The sequence below is a fragment of the Bactrocera neohumeralis genome, unplaced genomic scaffold, assembly GCF_024586455.1.
Source record: "Bactrocera neohumeralis isolate Rockhampton unplaced genomic scaffold, APGP_CSIRO_Bneo_wtdbg2-racon-allhic-juicebox.fasta_v2 cluster09, whole genome shotgun sequence".
NCBI classification, from domain to species: domain Eukaryota; kingdom Metazoa; phylum Arthropoda; class Insecta; order Diptera; family Tephritidae; genus Bactrocera; species Bactrocera neohumeralis.
Window position 1 is genome coordinate 31582985 of NW_026089622.1, and position 10483 is coordinate 31593467.

Sequence of the window (10483 nt, forward strand, 5' to 3'; positions counted from 1 at the left end):
TATACCTTATGGAAATAAATATTTGGAAGTTAAGCACAATTTAATTTTATCTATGGTTGATGGAAAAGTATGCAACGCATTAACAGAAACAACATCTACACAAAAATGTTATTTATGTGGAGCTAGCTCGAAAGATTTTAATAAAATTGATGAAATGGTGAAGAAAGTTGTGAAAACAGAAAATTTACAGTTTGGGCTTTCAATACTTCATGGGTGGATTAGGTTCTTTGAATGTCTTCTCCACTTATCATATAAATTGTATATAAAAAAGTGGCAAGCTCGAACAGAAAGCGAGAAACTATTAGTTTCGGAAAATAAAGCACGGATTCAAAAAGGATTTAAAGATAAAATTGGTCTGATTGTTGACCAACCGAAACCTGGCCTTGGGAATTCTAACGATGGCAATACAGCTAGGCGTTTCTTTCAAAATCCCGAGATGTTAGCAGCAATTACTAAAGTTGACATAAATTTGATTAAAAAGATGCATACAATACTCGTAGTTGTTTCTAGTGGGCACGATATTGAGGTACAGAAGTTTCGTGACTACGCTTTAAATACAGCAAAATATTTCGTTGAATGTTATCCTTGGTATAACATGCCTCCAACACTTCACAAATAATTTATCCATGGTACAGAGATAATATCGCACGCTATGTTGCCAATCGGACAATTATCAGTAGAAGCTCAGGAAGCTCGAAACAAAGATTTTAAGAATTTTAGAGAACATTTTTCTCACAAATTCAGTAGAAAAAAAGCAAATGAATACATATTTAACAGACTTTTAGTCAGTTCTGACCCCGTTATATCAACCACAAGAAAATTACCAAAAAAAAGTGCAGGATTTACCCGAAGAAGCATTAGAGTTGATCGTGATAGAGAGTGGCAATAATAATGAAGTTGATGATGACGATGATGATGAAGGCGATGATAAAAATTCAAGCGAAGACGACAATGATCATGAATATGATTATAGTGATGAAGAAACAGTTTATATATTTTAAATAAAATTTGAAGCTTAAAAAATTAAAAATTTAGAAAACCGATATTCACCATATTTTGTTTTTTAAGATATAAAAAAACAATCAAAACACTCGAATTGCATTATTTTCTTACTTCTTTATGATTAATTAACTAAAAAAAATAACTTTTCCATAACTAGAAGACTTGTGGGAATTAATCTCCATTTTGAGCACAATTTACCCCACTGTGCGACGTTTAGTTTTTTTTCTATCCTGCCCTCCAATTAAGAAAAATCGTAAAAATGAAAAACCGAGCAATCGCGCGTTTCTTGCTAATTTTAGGTTGCTAAAACCAAAAATGATAGTAAAAATTCCTTTAAACGAGAAGCTTTTTTTTTCAAGGGTCTAGGGTTCCAACAACAACCTTTTACTAAAATTACAAAAATAGCAGTTCGTGATGGATAATAATTTTTAACCCAAACTCGTAATCAGGGCACTTCAAATATCCCACAGACCTCTTGGCACAGATTTGTTGAGTATTTAATCAAAACAATTAACTAATAAAAAAATCAATTAATATTTAACAAAATACTTTGAAAGGAATAATGGTGGAGAAAAGGGTCATATACCTGGTACTTAAGAAACCAAAAAAATTAATAATAATAAGCGTACAAATCAAGGTAACTGTGGATATACGGCCTTCGATAGAGAAACTTTTTGACAATTACAAGGTAATTCAGACTGACAGAGATATGTATGTGTGTATGAATAGTGTTTTTCAATAGGGCACTACAAAAGTAGATCGATAGGGACAGCAAATGATATTTTTTCCCGCTCTTTTGACACTTCTCTTTAGTAAGGTTTACCATTTTATCATGGAAATTATTAAAATATACTACCGAAATTCGGAGTCAATCCGCAACTTGCAGGGTTTTACGTCTTGTGAGTTACTATCATTTTCACGATATGAGTTAAAAAATATATTTTTATTGCTAATCCGAAATGCGTGCACTTTATTTAAAAAACTACCTCTAATATAAGATCTTATAATATACGTACATCGATTTATACTAGTGAGATGCGGCTGCTGTTATCTGGTTGCAACTTGTTTGTTGTTAGGTCCATTTGTTTGTTGAAATTCGGTGTCTGTTATCTTGTTATCATTTCTTTGCTTTTGTTGAGATACGACGGTGGTTATCCCAATGGATTATTCGATTGCCAGATATTTGTTGTTTACATGTTGAGAATGCATTTCTTGATAATGCATGTTTGGCTGTTTTTGATGATGCTTAAAGTGTGTGTCGTGTATGGTCTCCTTTAAAGTGGCCATACACGACACACAAGTGCGTTCCATCGGTATGTGTGCGCACATGCGTGCGCACAAAACCTCATTTCTCTCGTGTCGCCGACCAGTGAAGATCGCGAACGAACAATGGCAAGTGTTAAGAGATTTTTTGAAGTTTTTTGAAGTTATACTTCTTATACGAGTTCGGAAGAGTACTTCTTATTCGAGTTTGTAATAGGTTGCGCAACGTTGCTCAATATGAATCTACGCAACCTTGTCTGCGAAGATGTTCGAGCAGCAAGCGAAGCGGTGACAATCGGCGATCGTTTGTTCGTTTCTTTCGGCACAGCTCGGCTTTTCTACCAACAACACAATGTTGCCATGCTTATGCTGTTGTTGTTTTTGTAGAACAATGTTTCAATTTTTGGTTGGTGACATATTCAATTAAAAAATCAATTCCGTTGGGATTCGAACCTACGTACCTCCTACGTGCTCATCGTAATTTTTGAAACGCTTACCACCTAAACCACCATTGACACTTGAATTGCATTGTCCTAATTATGGTTTGGTTGGTGACATATTCATATGTGTACGCATATGTATGTTTGTATGCTTCTTCATTATTTGTTTGGCAATGTATGCAAATATATGTACATATAAGTATATGAATGTATGAACATGCAAGTCAATGCGCGCACATGTAATAAGTATATTGATAAGTGATGAAAATATGATTTCAATTTCTGAACGCGCACATGCGTATACATACACTCATATGAGCATGTGCAGATACACAAAATAGGATAGAAGATGTATGCCTTTTAACATCGTATACTATACAAATAAATATTTTTCTAACTAATAGAAATTAAATTTATCACAGCAATATACATAATATACATATACATGATATTGCTGTGATAAATTTAATTTCTATTAGTAAGCAAAATATTTATTTGTATAGTATACGATGTTAAAAGCAAAAAATTAAAAAATTATTCTGTCGAGATTCGAACCTGAGACCTGTGGTATCATCTTGACTTTCAAGCGCTTACCACCAACACCACCATTGACACTTAGGTTGCGCTGACTTAAGTATGGTTTGGTTATGCATGTACATAAGAAACATACGATGGTTCTAATAATTTTGTTTAAGTATAGAAATATGCTTTTGTAGAACATTTGCTTTCGCAAATATACAGACAAATGTGCAAACGACATAATATATGTATGTATGATTGTTTCGCATTTTGCTTCTACGCCGGTCAAATTTCTATACAAAAATCGGCTGAAATGTGTGAGAAAATAAAAAAATGGACAACTAGAGCAAATAATTTTTCAAAAATTTATTGACAATTAAATATAAATGAAAATGCATGTAAATTTACTTAAATTTATTTAAATTTATTGAAATTTCGTTTCGCATTTTTCGGCACTTTCAAATTAATTAACTTAATATGTTTGAATAACGGATCCGCGACACACTTTTCCACTCACTCCACTTTTTCCCATGTAGATATTACAATGTGCACCGACACACTTTCCACGGAGTGCGAATGGAGTATACTCGATCACCTGCATGGAAGCGATCACTTCCCCATTGTACTAAAATTGCACCTAGGTTCAACAACTAAAAACCACAAAATAAATAAGGTATTCAAAACTGATTACGCTGATTGGGAGAAGTTTCAGACACATTGCGACATAAATGGCAATAATACCCCAATATCTGACACCCCTAACCAAGAAAGTGCGAGGTTAACAAAAATTATCCGTTCAGCAGCGAATGTTAGCATTCTCCAAACAAAGCCAACAGCAAGTTCAAAGAGTGTTCCTTGGTGGAATAAAGACATCGACAATATTGCGGGCAAAAAAACACACAGCTTCGTATGAATACAAACGCGCTCGATCACTAGTCAACTTAATATCTTTCAGGAAAGCCAATGCTCTTTTCCGTCGTTCCGCGAAACAGGCCAAGCGTAAATGTTTTCAGGATTTTACAAGCAAAATAAATTCTTCGTCTAGTCCTAAGTTAATATGGAACGCTTTAAAAAAACTTTCTGGAGTGCCTAGAAATCTAACCATTCAGTGCGTAAAGGGGCCAACAGGTTTGGTAACCAATCCATCCGATATTTCCGAGTTATTTGCAAACCACTATTCTGAAACAAGCTCAGATATTTCATACAGCACACAGTTTCAAACCTCTAAAACCACCACACTGTCCGACACTTCCTACTCTGTCTCCCCTCTTTCTTTTTCTGCTAAACAAATAGAAACCAGCATTTCACTGTCTGAATTCGAGTTCGTTGCATCTACCGTTAAGGGTAAGTCCCCGGGACAAGATAAAATTTCTTATCCAATTATCAGACATATGCCGAAAAGTCTCAAACTCCGATTGGTAAAGCTTTATAACGAAATTTTCAATACTGGTGTCTACCCCCAATTTTGGAAAACGTCCTATGTTATACCAATACTTAAACCACACAAATCCTCCGATGAACTTGCTAACTATAGGCCGATTTCCCTCCTTCCATGTATGGGCAAAATTTTGGAAAAGATCGTGGCTAACCGCTTGATGTGGTATGCTCAGCGAAACAAGTTCATATCACCGAATCAAGTCGCCTGCAAAAAAGTTCAAGGCACGTTAGATGCTTTAATCCAACTAGACTACTTCATTACTAACGCTTTGTCCAGCAAAAACTACGTGTCCGTACTATCTCTGGACTTTCACAGAGCCTTCGACAAAATTGGAGCCCATATTATTATTCGAGAACTTAGAAAATAGAAAATAGGCCAGAATATGATTCGTTTTATTACTAACTTTCTCACAAACAGAAAACTCAAAGTCAACGTAAATGGTTTTCTTTCTTCAACACTCCCGCTTTCTAATGGTACGCCGCAAGGCTCACCTCTTTCAGCCCTCCTTTTTATCATTGCTTTCGATGATATTAGTAGGATGATAAAAAATTACAAAGGAGTTGAGCACCATATCTATGCTGACGATGTCCTAATCTACACAAAAGTCTCTGACGTTAATTTAGCTCAATCCTTATTTACTAATATACTCGCCAGAATTGAGACTTGGTCACTGGAGTCTGGTGCTTCACTTTCCTTAGACAAAACACATATCCTTCATGTATGTAGGAAGCAAAATTGCAACGGTATTTCACTTACCCACAACCAAACTAACATCGAATGTAAAACACAGCTGAAAATACTAGGATTAATTTTTGACTCTAATTATAACTTTAATGCTCACTGTAAATATGTCAGAAACTCGTTAATGACACGATTAAAAATTGTTAAATATATCTCGTCTAAGCATTCATTTATTCATCCGAACACACTAATCAATGTTGTCAGAGCTTTGTTAACTTCAAAAATAGATTATGGGCTCCCCATCTATGGCAATTGCTCCAAAAGCAGTACCAACCTTTTAAATGCACCATACCATTGCGCAATACGGCGAAGTCTCCGGGCCTTTCCAACCTCGCCAATAAAAACGATAATGGCTGAATCTGGTTTACCAACTATTCAAAATAAAATTATAGATTCTTCGCTCCAAATTCTTGGGAAAACGGCTGACAACACCAACCCATTACTAAATACAACTATCACGAATGTCACGAAAAAAAGAAAAATTCCAAGAATACAATCGGCTATTTCGAGATGCTTAAGTTTCGCTGAAGAAAATAATATTTTACGTAATGCAACATGCAAATTCACCTCTCGACATCCTCCCTGTCTGATCAATGATAAAATCCTACAGAATAAGCTTATGTTTTTGTCCAAGCTAAACACACCAAACGAAGTCTTTCAACAAACCTTTGCTGAACTGGAATCTAATTACACAAATAATGGCTGGAAGTTATTGTTTACGGATGGCTCCAAGTCCATCGATTCCACTTCGTTAGCAGTTGTCACTGCCACAGGAGAAATTATTTGCAATTGGCTTCTCCCCTCAACGAGCTCTGTATTTACCGCTGAAGGAGCTCATATTCTTCATGCAGTTAATCACGCAAAAAAGACGAAAGGAAAGTTCCTCATCTGTACCGACAGCAAATCGTGTATGTCTGCAATAACGTCTCCTTCCAATCGCAATCCCATAATAGAAGTTATCAGGGACGCGGTCATTGGTGCCCCTCAGAAAATCCAAGTAATGTGGATCCCTGGCCATGCTGATATTACAGGCAACCACTTTGCAGACCTCGCTGCGAAAAATGTAGCCAGAACTCCTGCCTTAGCATACTACGTCTCAATCAAGCAAGACATTTCTAACCTTATTAAGCACAAAAGGCATCAAAAAAACGCAAGCGAATGGAAAACATTTAAACATCAGTACGCGGTCATAAACCCAGCCAGAAATCGAATAATCTACTCGTCAACAGTTCCAACTAGCGCAATGAAGACATATACTCGATTAAGGATTGGACACACTATCATAACACACGCCCACCTACTATCGGGTAAAAGCCCATCCATTTGCCCCCTTTGCGATGACACCGCTTCTATCAAACACTTACTCACACTCTGTCCGATGCTTCACTCAACAGCCCACAACTCTGGCAACATTGATCTCATAAAACTACTAAGTGAACCTTCAGAAAAAAACGTTATGATTGTATATAGATTCTTAAAAACCAAAGATTTGTTAAAACACATTTAAGCAACTTACATCTTTACTAACCCTTAGCAAATAGAATTTTTCACCTAGTTATAATTACAAGGCGGCTGAAGGCCTCGTAGCCAGTGCTTTGTTTACTATATATATATATATAGTAAAACTCTTTTTTGTTATATGAATTATTATTAATAAATAAATAAATTAATTAATATAAGTAAAATTCACGACTTAACCCGCACACGTCTTATTCGCGCAAAATTTCCAACTTTATGAAAATTGGCGCAATTATTGACACTTCAATTTTATGTAAAGTTTAAAACATGTTTACATATGAATATATAATATATTTGATTTTGGCGCAATTATTGACACTTGTCTTAATATACAAAATTGGGCCAAAACGAAACAATGAAATACATACATAATTACTTTTGCATGTCAATATGGAAATGCCGACGGCAAAACGCAAAGGCATATATTGCACATATGTACATACATACATACAAGCGATTTCTTGGTTGAAAGCAAAAATTGAAGCATGGGAAATTGAAATGCCGACGGCAAAACGAAATTGCTTACATTCGTACATTGCGTATGAATCATGAAAATATCATCATAATGTTTAGGTAAATCGTTTATATATTTAAAATGAGTTATTATAAAATAATATTTTTATTCAATTAAAAATAAATTCTGTTGGGATTCGAACCTACGCACCTCCTACGAGCTCGTCGTAACTTTTGAAGCGCTTACCACCTAGACCACCATTGACACTTGAATTGCGTTGTCATAATTATGGTTTGGTTATGCATGAAAGAAATATACAATGGATCGCCGATTGTTACCTCTTTCCTTGCTCATGCTGCGCATATGTATGTTTGTGTGCTTGTTCATTATTGAAGTTATACTGCTTTTTCTTTCGTTTGTCTTTCATTTCTGCGAATTCTCAACTATTTTATGTGACCTTTTGTTGAAATACCCTGCGTTGGCCGTTGAAAAATTAAGGCTATACTTTACAGGATTATTTCTGTAGTTAGTCTTCATTTACATTTTTTGGAAATCGACCCGCGATGACGAGGTATGTATATCGTTTTATCTGACAGCGTGAGGTTTAAGGGGCTATACCAGTGTGACGCATGAAAAATTAGGCGATTTTCGTGAATTTTTTTAAAAGAAAGTACTAGATTGAATGTTTCGACGTTCTATGGACGTAATAAAGTATATTTTTAGCATTTTACAAAAATATTGAAAAATAACGGAGTAATGTGCTGTCTGCGGAAGTGCCAAAAAAAAAGTGCCTCAACTGCTGGCATGATTCCGGTCGATTGAGTAGCTGAAACAAAAAAATTCAAAATGTTTATTAAACTTAAATATATTTTCTATACAATGGACTACGATCTTTGAAAAATATCAAAAATTAAGAAAATGGCGCCATTTTGAAAAAAAAAATCGTTTTTTTACGAAAAAAATTGTGGTTTTTTTAATGCCAAATTGACAATTTTCAGCCAATCAAAAAGACCGTAGTCTATTGTATAGCAAATGTATTCAATTATATCCAGTTTTAATTTGAAGTCGATCGGTTAATTTCTCGTTGAGTTATAATGTCAGCAAATTTGAAAAATGTCGTTTCGAGAAAAACGCGTTTAAAGTTTCACTTATATATGTTTGCACCTTTGAGCGGTCGCTATTTAGAACGCTGCCATTCAAAAACTTTTTAAAATACGACCTCGCCGATTTCACAGGATGTTTTTGAATATATAAGCTATCGAAAAAAGCAAAAAAAAAAAATTTTTTTTTTGAAAGTGTCACACTGGTATAGCCCCTTAAGAAGTTCATTTCTAATTGTGTCTTGTGGCATATTAGAAATGATGTTTCTTCGAAAATCGTTCGCTTACAACGGATGAAACGACTTCTGAGTGGTGATTTAAATGAATAAATTCCTTTTGGTTGAAATGCTCTGCGTTGGCCGTTGAAAAGTTAAGACTATACTTCTCAGCATCATTCATTCCTTTCATTTCTTAAAGGAAATTAATGACCTTTAGAAATATGCATATTTGCATTATTTCGTTGTCATTTCCATATTCGTAGCAATGGAATTTCTATGGCATAAGTAAAGTAATGGCCGCCGATTGTCACCCCTTGCCGCTGTAGCAGCTTCGCCTACAAACATGCGTAAATACATATGTATGTATGTATATACGTATGATCGTGAATACATATCGACGCAGATTTTTGCGAGAAGCACCAGAAAGTTGTGCAATTTATGATTTTTAGCTTTTGCCATCGTCGCGAAAAGACGACTTGTTGGCAAAGGCATGCTCGGGGAGATAATAAATTTATAAAATGTGAATTTAAGTTTTCTAGTTTTCTTTCATACAAAATGATATGCATTTCTTGGAATATCACTAAGAAGTATAACTTCATCCGCGCGTAGGGACTCCACGCACCTTTTTTTAGGAGGGAAAGAAATAATTGATTCAAGCGAAACTTCTAGGCGCTATAGTTATATATTTCAACATCTTTCACAAATTTTTTGAATACGAAATCTATGATATTCTGCCTTTGGGAAGCAATTGCCCGATGCATCATTGTTTAAAAATATATTCAAACTTGACTTTTCTTAGTTTAAATAGAATATAATTTTATTCCAAAGATAATAAACTTTGCCCCAATTCTATACGACGTTTAGTTTTTTCCTATCCTGCCCGTCAATTAAGAATAATCGTAAAAATTAAAAACCGAGAAATCGCGCTTCAAAGTTTTCGCTGTTTGCCCAAGCGTATTTCCCTTCTAGCTTCGATAATATTTCGAATTCCCATCTATAACTTTGTGGACATATTCATAGGCATTTTTTTAAGAGATTTAAGAAAAAAAAATCGATTGTTTGAAGCTTCTAAAGCAGGCTACTCCATTAATAAAGATTTCGTATCAGAATTTAATGATCTTATAAAAAATGATTTAGCAATTTGGCAAACGAAAAGTGATAAATATAAAAATAAAATTGAGAAAAATAAAAGTTGGAATTACTTATTAACGAACTATAAAGAAATAGATAAAAGTGCTACATTAGAAATAAATTCCAAGAAATATTCCGGTTGCCTGTCGCACATGTTCACTGTGTGAAGAACGAACGCAAAATGGATTTGTGTGTCGTGTATGGGCGAAACGAATTTAATGAAAACTTTATTTTCGTAACTTGCGACGAAGTTATTAAACCCCATCCTCGCTTCAACGTGTATGTTGTTCCTGTTGGAGTCTGAATAGTTCTATTTGATTCATTTCGTCGATTCTTTTCCTTCTTGCTTCCGCTTTATTTGAAAACATTTAAACACAACCTTATTAAACAAAAGGCATCCAAAAAAACGCAAGCGAATGGAATAATCAGTACCCGGTCATAAACCCAGCCAGAAATCGAATAATCTTCGTCAACAGTTCCAACTAGCGCAATGAAGACATATACTCGATTATGATTGGACACAACTATCATAACACACGCCCACCTACTGTCGGGTAAAAGCCCATCCATTTGCCCCCTTTGCGATGACACCGCTTCTATCAAACACTTACTCACACTCTGTCCGATGCTTCACTCAACAGCCCACAACTCTGGCAACA

The 10483-nt window shown here is 35.0% G+C and overlaps 1 protein-coding gene and 1 pseudogene across 1 annotated transcript in view; both read left to right on the forward strand.

Moving 5' to 3' along the window:
- LOC126764052 (aminopeptidase N) overlaps positions 1–10483 on the forward strand; it is a 507747-nt gene that overhangs the window by 105830 nt on the left and 391434 nt on the right. The window lies entirely within an intron of this gene.
- On the forward strand, positions 7871–8069 carry LOC126764767 (small nucleolar RNA U3; annotated as a pseudogene).